We start from the raw sequence: 11051 nt of genomic DNA on the forward strand, positions 1-11051 counted from the left end.
TTTTCTTTTTTTTTAAAAATATCTATTTATTTGACTGCATCCAGTCCTAGTTGTGGCTCACAGGATCTTCATTTCGTCACAGGGAATCTTTGCTTGCAGTGCAGGGACTCTCTAGTGATGTGTGGGCTCAGTACTTGCAGCGGGCAGGCTCCAGAGCATGGGCTTCAGTGGTCTCTCTAGTTGTGGCACACGGGCCCAGTCACTTTGTGTGTGAGATCCTAGCTTCTGGGCCTGGGACCAAAACTGCATCCCCCACACTGCAAGGCAGATCCCCAACCACTGAACCACCAGGGGAGCCCTAGGCTTTCCTTTCATGAAAGAGACTGTTCACCCTTGGCTCCTCTCCTGTGTTGAAGTCACTGGTTTGAAATACAGGTGCAGAATATGACATTTGCTTCTGTTAAATGTCTTCCTGTTGGATTAAGCTCATGGATTTGACAAGTTAGACCTCTTGAGATCCTGATTCTGTCACCCATCAGACTGACTCTTTTTCTCCTCTTCTCACACACAAGTCTTAACCCAAGCCCTCTGTGCAGGGCTCTGACTAGGCAGTGCAAGTGCAGAGATTCCCTCAGGGAACCTACAGTTAAGTTTGGTGGAGGACGTGAAATCAGGTAACTACAGTCCAGTATGTAGCTTCTGTGGGAACCTGGCAGAAGTAGGTGTCAGGAAACGCCAGTGGAGGTGACCTGGAGCAGGTACTTGTCAAGAGTCCAGCTGGAAGGAAAGGCATTCCAGCAAGAAGGCATAGCAAACGCAAAGTCATGGAGACAGGGGAAGTTAGTGCTGTGTTCATGGAACCCTTGTAGTATGAGGCATCTAACCTGTGTACAGAGTATGAAGAAGCTCTGTCTGGCCAGAACAAGTAGATTATCAGAGCATCCATGTCTTGAGTGTTTCCCAAGGACCAATTTGATCCAGGGAACTCTCAGTTTTCAGTGTAAACACACCCTGTGGGTTTTCTGCAGGGGCTTTTGTGGGTACACAGTACTTATTTAGTGGGGCTACCCTGTGAAACCACCACAGATCAGATGTTCCTCTCTGGGGTGGGAGCTGGGGGGTTCCTTGTGAGTCCCAGCCAGGCCAGGACTGGCTTGACCTCTGAGCTGGTGGGAGCTGGTCAAAAACACTCCATTTTCACTCAACACCTTCCATGGTCTTGATCCAGACTTTCTCCAGTCTGTTTACCTTTCTTGTGGTGCTACGCCTGTCCCTGTAAGGTCCTTGAAATTTTGGGGACCCAGAATGACTTCTGTTCCGAATTTAGCACCTTAGCCCAGCAGCATTCTGTCTTGCAAAACTACCACTGTGCCAGCTTCACATGAAGGGCCCATTTAATATGCAGCTGAGAAACAGCCCTACAAAGCAAGGAAGATAAGGTGGGAATGTTGAATATTCATTTTTGTGGTTAGAGGGTGTTTTTCCTGGGATTCTGTTATTCAAATTAGCTTGGATTGTAACTTCCATTTCAACAACAAGTACTTAAAGAAACACAACAGGATAATACTCCCTGGTGTGTTCTCCTGAGATCTCCTCTAGAGTGACCTGCTCCCCCAAAATGCCACCTTGAGGGCAGGGACCATGGCTGACTACTTCCTGCAGCTTCGCGGGCCTAAGCCAGCAGACAGGAGAAGCATGGATGACAGCTAGCTGATCTCTGGTCCTGAGGTCAGTGCCCGCAGTCCCAATATCTGCCAGTTGGGTCTATAGCTTTTGACAGGGCAATGGGCCATCCTGACCCTCAGCTCAGTGTAGGAAGTAACCAGGCAGGGAGGTCAGCTGAAGATCTCTGGAAGCCACTGCCCCTTGTTCCCAATGGAACTGGTGAAGCCTGTTCTACCAGTCCTGGAAACTCAGTCGGAGACCAGACAGCACTGATCAGTGATGAAAAGCTGAGCAGCAGTTTGCATTTCTATTATAATAAAATAGTTTTGCATCCATCTGTGTCTTTCCATCTCCCCTGACACCTCTTTGTTCAAACCTGGATAGACACCTTCTAACAACTTCCTGCTTTCACCCTCAATCCTCTCAAATCTCCAGAGTGATTTTTGAGAGTGTAAATTGGACCATATCATCCTGCTTAAAAGCCTTCTGTGCCTTCCCATCGAGCTTAGGATAAAATCCATGGCTCACATGGCCCTGCAGGGTCAGGCCCCTGCCTGCCTCTCTGAACCCCTCTTTTTCCACTGTCCTCTGTGCTTCTGCTACCAGTTCCTAGAATGTGCCAAATTCTTTTCTGCCTCAGGCCCTTTGCACTGGCTGTCCTCTGTCTTGGAATATGATTATCAACTCCTCTCCAGGTTAGCTCCGTCTCATCTTTCAGTTTCAATATCACTTCCTCTAAAAGGTCTTCCCAAATCTCTCAGAGCTGGTTTCCCTATATGAGTCTGTTATAACACTCTGTTCTTCCTCCTAACTTCCTTACTCACAATCTATGAGTGGTTTACTAGTTATCTGTCTCCTCCACTAAAAGGCAAATTCCTTTAGGGCAGGGGTCTTCTCTGTCTTAGTCATCACCGCAGCCTCAAAACCCAGCACGGCGCTCGATAAATAGTGACCAAATGAATTGACTGAGTGCCACCTACGTGTCAGGCTCACCACACACTTTTTCTCATTTAACCTTTACAGTCATGTCGTGGAGTTGGTTGTTGTTGCCCATCACGGGGAGCGAAAGCAACTCTCACAACATCACACAGGGCACAGCAAGACATTGAACCCAAATCAACTGACCCTGCAGTCCACTTTTTTCTACTGTCTCCTCTGCACTGGAAGACCCAAGTACTAGCTTTGCTGCTTACCACCTATGGGACATAGGACAAGGCCTTAGCTTTTTAAACGTCCTTCCCTCATCGGTAAAATGTGGGCATTAATAAAAGTATTATTAAGATTGCTGGGAGAAATATCAATGACCTCAGATATGCAGATGACACCACCCTTATGGTAGAAAGTGAAGAGGAACTCAAAAGCCTCTTGATGAAAGTGAAAGAGGAGAGGGAAAAAGTTGGCTTAAAGCTCAACATTCAGAAAACCAAGATCATGGCATCCGGTCCCATCACTTCATGGGAAATAGATGGGGAAACAGTGGAAACAGTGTCAGACTTTATTTTTGGGGGCTCCATAAAATTAAAAGACGCTTACTCCTTGGAAGAAAAGTTATGACCAACCTAGATAGTATATTGAAAAGCAGAGACATTACTTTGCCAACAAAGGTCCGTCTAGTCAAGGCTATGGTTTTTCCAGTGGTCGTGAATGGATGTGAGAGTTGGACTATGAAGAAAGCTGAGCGCTGAAGAATTGATGCTTTTGAACTGTGGTGTTGGAGAAGACTCTTGAGAGTCCCTTGGACTGCAAGGAGATCCAACTAGTCCATCCTAAAGGAGATCAGTCCTGGGTGTTCATTGGAAGGACTGATGCTGAAGCTGAAACTCCAATACTTTGGCTGCCTCATGCGAAGAGCTGACTCATTTGAAAAGACCCTGATGCTGGGAGGGATTTGGGGGCAGGAGGAGAAGGGGATGACAGAGGATGAGATGTCTGGATGGCTTCACTGACTTGATGGACATGAGTTTGAGTGAACTCTGGGAGTTGGTGATGGACAGGGAGGCCTGGCGTGCTGCAATTCATGGGGTTGCAAAGAGTCGGACACGACTGAGCCACTGAATTGAACTGAACTGATAGTTGCCTCTATAGTTATCTATTATTATATATGCCTCTATAGTTTAGCTTGGACTCTGGAGCCAAATTATCAAGGTTCACCAACCAGATACAATCTGTGTGACCCTGGATGAGTAATTCAACTGCTAAGTGCCTGAATTTTTTATTTTTAATTTTTTATTTGGCCACATCGCAGGGCTTATGGCATCTTAGATCCACCACCAGGGATCAAACCTCGCCCTAGGCAGTGACAGCAAGGAGTCCTAACCAGTGGACCACCAGGGAATTCCCCTGATCTTATAATCTGTAAAATGGGCATAAGTGAAACTGTTGAGACGATCCTACAAGCAAATGTAGGTGAAGATTTTAGAGTGATGCCAGGCACTTAGCTCATTAGTTAGCATTTGTGAACTTTCTCTCCAAACCCCTTCCCCTTTCAGCCTCACAAAAACCCTTTGAGAGCCAGGGAAGGCTTTATTTTCCTTTTTCATACGCGAGGACACTGAGGCTCAGGAGGTCTTGCTCAGTCTCGCCCCCAGCGGGTAGAAGCGCAGGACTCAGCCCAGAGCAGAACCCAGCATCCTTTCCTCCGCGCGCCCCTACGGCTTTTCCTTTGACTTCACCCCGGGGGCCGTACCCCGCCTCCTGCCCCACCTGCCTTGCTTCTGCTGATGTGTCTTCTGCTCCATTAGGCAGGGCCACGGCCCCGGCCCTCGCAGGCCCCGGTGCCCTTGGCCCGCTCCGGCTGCCAGCGCCTGCCCGCCCCTGCCCGGGAGGTGACAGCAAAGTGAATTAGCGCGCAGCCCAGGGCTCGGGGGCGCCGAGGTGCCCGGCAGCTCCGCGGGCGCAGCACTTCCCGGCCTGCTATTTGCACAAAGTGTTCTCAGGGCCTCTACATTTACACTTGCGCGACTTCTCCAAAGGGCGCTCGCAACCTGGTTTTGAGGAACCGAGGCGGATCCTAAGTCTCCCTCTCTCGGTCTCCCCAGCTTCTAGTTTTTCTGCTCCGGGCCGGCTCTCGCCTCCTCCCTCCACCTCTCAGACTCTCTCTACACCCTAGGAGATTCTCTCTCCCTCTAGGTTCTTTGCATCTGCCTTCCTCCAATTCACCCCATCTCTTTCGTCTCTTTATCTCCGTCCATTTCTGCCTCTCTCCATCCATCTCTCCCCTGAGTCCAGCTCTGCACCTCTCTTTCCCCATGCCTTTCCCTAAATCTTGCTGTCTCCCTCCCCACTAGATCTTCTCCACCCCGCACCATCCCCGCAATCGCTCCTTCCATTTTCTTTCCCTGTCTCTCCACTTCCCGTTCTTCAGCAGAGCCAATAAAGACGCCGAAAGCAGCCGTGCCTCACCTTCCCGTGACTGGTATCTCCATCATGGTTTGGGCCTGATTCTTGGCCCTAGTGCACTTTCAGGTCTTTTGAGAGGGTCTTTGGGCCCTAAGTGGGAGGAAGGGCTCTTGGATCCCACCTGGACCAAGCCCCCGTCATCCCTGTGGCTTTTGGGACAACCAGGGCAGGTTAAACTTTCCAATGGTGTTAACTCTGGCGTGTGTGCATGTGAAGTCGCTTTAGTCGTGTGCAACCCTTTGCAACCTTATGGATTGTAGTCTGCCAGGCTCCTCTGTCCATGGGATTCTTCAGGCAAGAATACTGGAGTGGGTTACCATATGCTCCTCCAGGGGATCTTCCAGACCCAGGGACTGAACCTGTGTCTTTAACGTCTCCTGTGTTTGGCAGGTGGGTTCTTTACCTCTAGAGACACCTAGGAAGCTCTCGGCCTGAGCCCAGTTTGCTTTCTTCTCTCTACTACCTCCTTGGGCTTCCTTCTCCCAGTCTTTGCCTTCCACCACTGATCGGAAGCTCGCTGAAAATTCTTCCTGGAAAATTCTAGATCTTCTAGCGTCTCTTAGTAGGTAGAAACTCTAAACCAGAGCTGCTCACTTGATCTGCCAAGAAATACCATCCCCTCCTACCCTCAGAGTAGCCAGGTGGTCCTGGAACATCTGGAATTCATGAGCTGGTGATCTCTGGTAGAGAACAGTCGGGGCTGGAGTTCCTTGGATGGGACTCTGAGGTTCCTGCAAGTGGCCAGTAGACTGGGATGGGCTAGGTGTGGTCCAGGAGGTGCTCTCTGCCTGAACAAGTACTACATCCGTCAGTTTGGGAGTAGATCCCAGCCTGTGGTGAACAAGGGGCCTATGGAGTAACTGGAGTTTGTGTTCCAGGCGCCCACGGGGTCTCTAGGCCAGGGTGGGATCATGGCTGGGGGATTGCGGGGTGATGAAGCTCCAGTGGTGACCCTGCTTTTCTGTTTCACATGTATCAAGACATTTCAGTCCTTCCTTGACTGCTCTGTCCATCTAGAGGCATCCCCGCTCTCTGCAGCCTGACAGCTCTCACAATGCATGCCTAGTCTGTAGAATGGAGTTGCATCATTTGAAATACTTGGTGTGAAAAAATTTGACTGGATCCTACAGCCATTTGCTTGAACACAAGAAATTCCAACATTACTTTTGCCAATAAAGAAAAGACCTATTTGATTCTGTAAATATAATTTCAATCACTGCATTGCATTGAATACTTGTTTAAAATGATTTAAAGTATTTCATCACATACATGTGAGAACAAACTTTCTTGTTGATAGTAACTGTTAAGAATTTGAAAAGATCCTCATTAAAACTCTAAATTATTTGTGTGGAGTCATTTGATCAATTGTGTGTAATCAGTTCCAGTTTTATATGTGATATTGAAAAAAAATGTTTCTGGGAGAAAACTGAGATTTCTCATTAAGACATTTGAAAAGATTTAATTTGGAAGTTATGTACAAACTCAATATTTCTTCCCTAGTACTTTGTATTTTATTTTTTCTTATCATAATTATATTTTATACAGAAAATAGAATTATAGATAAGTCCCAATGGATCTACATGAATTGTGTAGGGGAGCAGAGAATTGGACTTTTGTTGGGACCGTGGCAGCCAATGGGGAATTTCTGAGGATCCTGCCACATGAAGGTCAGAGAGTTTTTTCCGGAACAGGAAGTTGTTTCTGGTCATGAGAACCTTGGCTTGAGGGGCTGTCTCTGTGCTGCTTCTTCCTAGAATACAGCCCAAGAGAATGGAGTCCCTGATTCTTCTTCAGGAGACTGGATTCCTGCCCCAGTTCCAGATGCTGTCTGCATCTCTGGCAGAAATGCACCTGCCTTCAGCCAGTGCTGCTGCTTAAGACAGTGGTCATCACGGGCCAATGCAGACACACGCCCCACACAGGGTTTTCTCGTGGAAGGACCTTCCTTGAAGTGCTCCTGAGAATTGCAGACTCCGGATAGGAAATACCTGTCCCCAAAACTTGCTTTCCTGGGAATTGAACTGCTCTGGGGCATGAAAAATGTTGGTGCCTTGTCACCCCAGATACCAAGTCTGATCTGTTAGTCCGGGAATTTTTATGCACAGTGATGGGGAGGTGTAGGGGTGGAAGCTCTGTCTACCCCTTGCTATTTGCATAACTTTGACCTTGACCTCTTTATTCTCTCTAGGCCCAGTTTATTCATCTGTTATTAGGAGGCATTAATACTTGCCTTGCAGGATCCTAAGGAGAAAATGAGGAAGAGTACGTAGCATTGCTTTGTCAACTGTAAAGTCCTGTATACATGGAAGGGTTTTCATCATTGCTGTCAGCAAAAGTGGTACCACTATGACTCCTACTGAAGCAGGATGGTCATAGCAAACTCCGTAGAAGCAATTCTACAGTTAGAAGCTTCTCTGGGGTTCTGGTAGCAATGTATGGATGGTTAGGGGGACTTGGACATCAGGGGATGACTTCCGCTTTAAGATTCAGCTCAAATTAGTCTCTGGTAACACAGTAGAGCCCTGTTCTTTCATTCACTGAGTAAACATTTGCTTATTTATTTTATTTTAATTTATTAAAAATTTTGGCTGCACCATGCAGCATGTGGGGTCTTAGTTCCCTGACAAGGGAGGGAACCCAAGCCCCCTGCGTTGGAAGCATGGAGTCTTAGACATTGGACCACCGGGCAAGTCCTACTTATTTAATTTTAAATAGCTTTTCTCTTTTTTTCCCATCCTGAAAGTAATACATGCTCATTCTAGAACATTTAGAAAGACAAGCTGAAAGAAGATTTACCCCAAATCCTGCTGCCTGAATGAATATCCTGGGCACACAGATATCTCCCTGTGCTCTTTCAAATATATTTTTTAAAGAAAATGTTATATCAAATAATACTTGCTGTTTTGTGATTGGCTTTTTTAAGAATCTGATAATGATTTTCGAACATTTAATAGGTCATAAAGTGCCTTTCTATAGCAACATGAAGATCACTGGCTGGCTGTCCCTAACATGAAACATTCAGTGGTGCCCACTGTGTGCAGAGCCCTGAGTGAGCTTCTCACTGGAACAGAGGGGCTGAGTAGAGCCATTCTTGTCTGCTCTCTGGGAACCCATCATCTGCAGAAGAAGCCACATCACTCCAGGGAGACAGGACCTGAGAACTGCAAGGCAGGAGACATTTAACTTTGAGGGAGAGAGAGGACATTTCTAAAAGAGGAAGCAGGGAAAGTGTCCTGCAGGACAGGACTGGCCTGGAAGGGTGCTCTGTACTTATTAATTTAAGATTTATTTACTTTTGGCTGTGCGGGGTCTTTGTTGCTGCGCATGGCCCTCTCCAGTTGCATCAAATGAAGGCTACTTTCTAGTCGCAGTATGCAGGCTTCTCACTACAGCAGCCTCTCCTGTGGTGGGGCACAGGCTCTAGAGCACGGGCTTGCATTGCTGCTGCTCTCAGGCTTCAGAGCACAGGCTCAGTAGCTGTGGTGCACCGGCTCAGTTGCCCCATGGCATGTGGGATCTTCCCAGACCAGGGACAAACCTGTGTTTCCTGCATTGCAAGGTGGACTCAACCACTGGACCACTAGGGAAACACTGATCTGTATTTAGACATGTGAAAATGTGAAGGATTTCTGGGTGGCAGGAAAAACATGAATTATGGGAGTGGGTGAACCCATGCATCTTCAGAAAAATGATAAAATCACACCGTGTTCTCTGTGCTTTTGTGGAAGCTAGTGAAGAGGGTGGGCTTTTGTATCAGTATTGGTAAGCTCAAGGGATGGGATCTCACCTGTTATCCCACCAAGGGATGGGAGCATTTACAGCAGGGTTGTTTCAGTGACCTTGAGCAAGTGTGCGTGTGTGCATGCTAAGTCACTTCAATTGTGTCCGACTCTGTGTGACACTGTGGACTGTAATCTACCACGTCTCTCTGTCCCTGGGATTCTCCCGACAAGAATGCTGGAGTGGGTTGTCATCCACTCCTCCAGGGGATCTTCCCAACCTAGGGATGGAACCTGTGTCTCTTATGTCTCCTGCTTTGGCAGGTGGGTTTTTACTACTAACACCACCTAGGAATCCCCCTTGAGCAAGTCATATAACCTCAAAAGTTTAAAGCAGGAAAGACTCTATGCCTTCCTTCCAACTTTGCATTTCGTAGAAGAGAATTGAGACCCAGAACAGAAGGCAACTTACCTGAAATGCCACAGCAACTGTTGGAGTTGATGCTAGGAGCTGATGGACTACTTCAAGTTTAAGGACCAGATTGTTCACAGAAGTCCACCCAGCACTTGGCACAGACTTGCACAGGAACTACTCCACATCCCCCCCCGCCCCCCCAAAAAAAACAGATTTATTAAACTCAACTGAGCTACTATGGTTCTGATAACCAGCCCAGCCTTTTAGCACTATCTTGGGGAAGATCATGAGAATGAGTGAATTTGCCATGCTTCCTAAGATGCACACTCAAGAAGGAAGTATTCACTGTCCATCCCTGAACCTGGAATCAGGGTTCCCACCTAAGTCAGACTCTTTTGGTGAGAAGAATCAGAGATTCACTGGAACTGTGTTAAACAGAAAGGAGTTTGCTACAAAGATATATAAAATCTTTGGGGAATCCAAGGAAGGGAATCATAGGGTTATCATGCCTCCTGGGAACTGGAGTTGAGACCTGAGAATCTATTAAAGTCAACGCAGCTGCATCTTCTCCCTGGACACCAGTCTCTCAGGGTAAAGATCCACCCACCTAAGTATGCATTCAACCCATCCATCTATCCAGCCATGATCCATCTATCCCATGATTCCATCTATTCCATGATCCATCTGTCCATCTATCCATCTATCTATCCATCCATCCACCATTGAATCAAATGTTGCATGAGTTTCTGTCCTCTGTTGAGCCTCTGCCATTAGCTATCACATACTATGTTGGAGACAGAAATGAACAAGCACAGTCCTTGCTCTCAAGGAGGTCGCAGTCTAACAGAAAATTGCTGTCATATTTACTCATTCCCTCATTCTTCAGTAAACATTTCACTGTGCTAGGATGGGACTGGCATTGGGAAGGCGAAGATGAATGAGGCCTCCACGTCTCTCTCTGAGAACCAAGTCTAGGGAGGGGGACCCGTGGATACAATCATAATGCAATCTGATTGGTGCTAAAAGAGGGATTGATGGACTGATCTGTTGATATTCTGCCTTATTCTGTGAAAGAGTTAAGATTTAAAGATATGTAGATTAAAGGCTCTGGGATGTGTATCAGTGCAGAACTATTTTGCGATTGTATTGTTGGGGTCATAGGCCTGGAGCATCTCCTTGTGGATGGGAGTGGGGTTTTCACAAAAGGAAATGAAAATGTCCATTGTCAGTCTTCTAAGAAAGATGTCATTTGTGCCGCAGGAAATGAGGACTTTGGCAAGCAGGCATTAGATGGGGGCGAAGAAAAAGACTTTCTGTCTGCGGTGCAAGCTGTGGCAATCTCTGGTACATTCCTAGAGGTGATGGGGTAGATGCAAAGGTGGAAGGTGGGCTTCCCTGGACCCCATAGGAGCGACCAAGAAAAAGGCCTCTAGCCTGTCCTGAAAGGGAGTCTGGGGCAGGTTTGGGCCTCCACTGGCCTCCTCTCTATGGTAATTTCTTCCCTATAAACAAGGTGACATACAGTTGAAAGTATTGGCATCATATACTTTCAAATACACTGGCATCATCAGAAGTGAGAGGGAGCAGTTAATAACTGTGCTTAAGCTGCAAAAATAAGTGGGAGCATGGAACCACCTGCTTATCATTAATCTATCAGGAAAGTGTCTTTCAAAGTTATAGATCGGTCTGTCTTCTGGAGAGAAAGAGGGAAGGGCCTGCATTCATGCTTGAGGCCTATGCAAAAGTCTGAATCCTGAAAGAAATGATTATTGACCCCCAAATGTGAAAAGAAAATGGCAAGAGAAAAAAAGAATAAGTGTTTAATTCAATGTCTATAAAACATCAGGCCAACATTGTCCATGGCTAAATTCATAAAGACTCCTTTACCTTTGAAACCCATTTACAGCTTTGAT

Source organism: Bos taurus, chromosome 3, assembly GCF_002263795.3.
Source record: "Bos taurus isolate L1 Dominette 01449 registration number 42190680 breed Hereford chromosome 3, ARS-UCD2.0, whole genome shotgun sequence".
Classification (NCBI taxonomy): Eukaryota; Metazoa; Chordata; class Mammalia; order Artiodactyla; family Bovidae; genus Bos; species Bos taurus.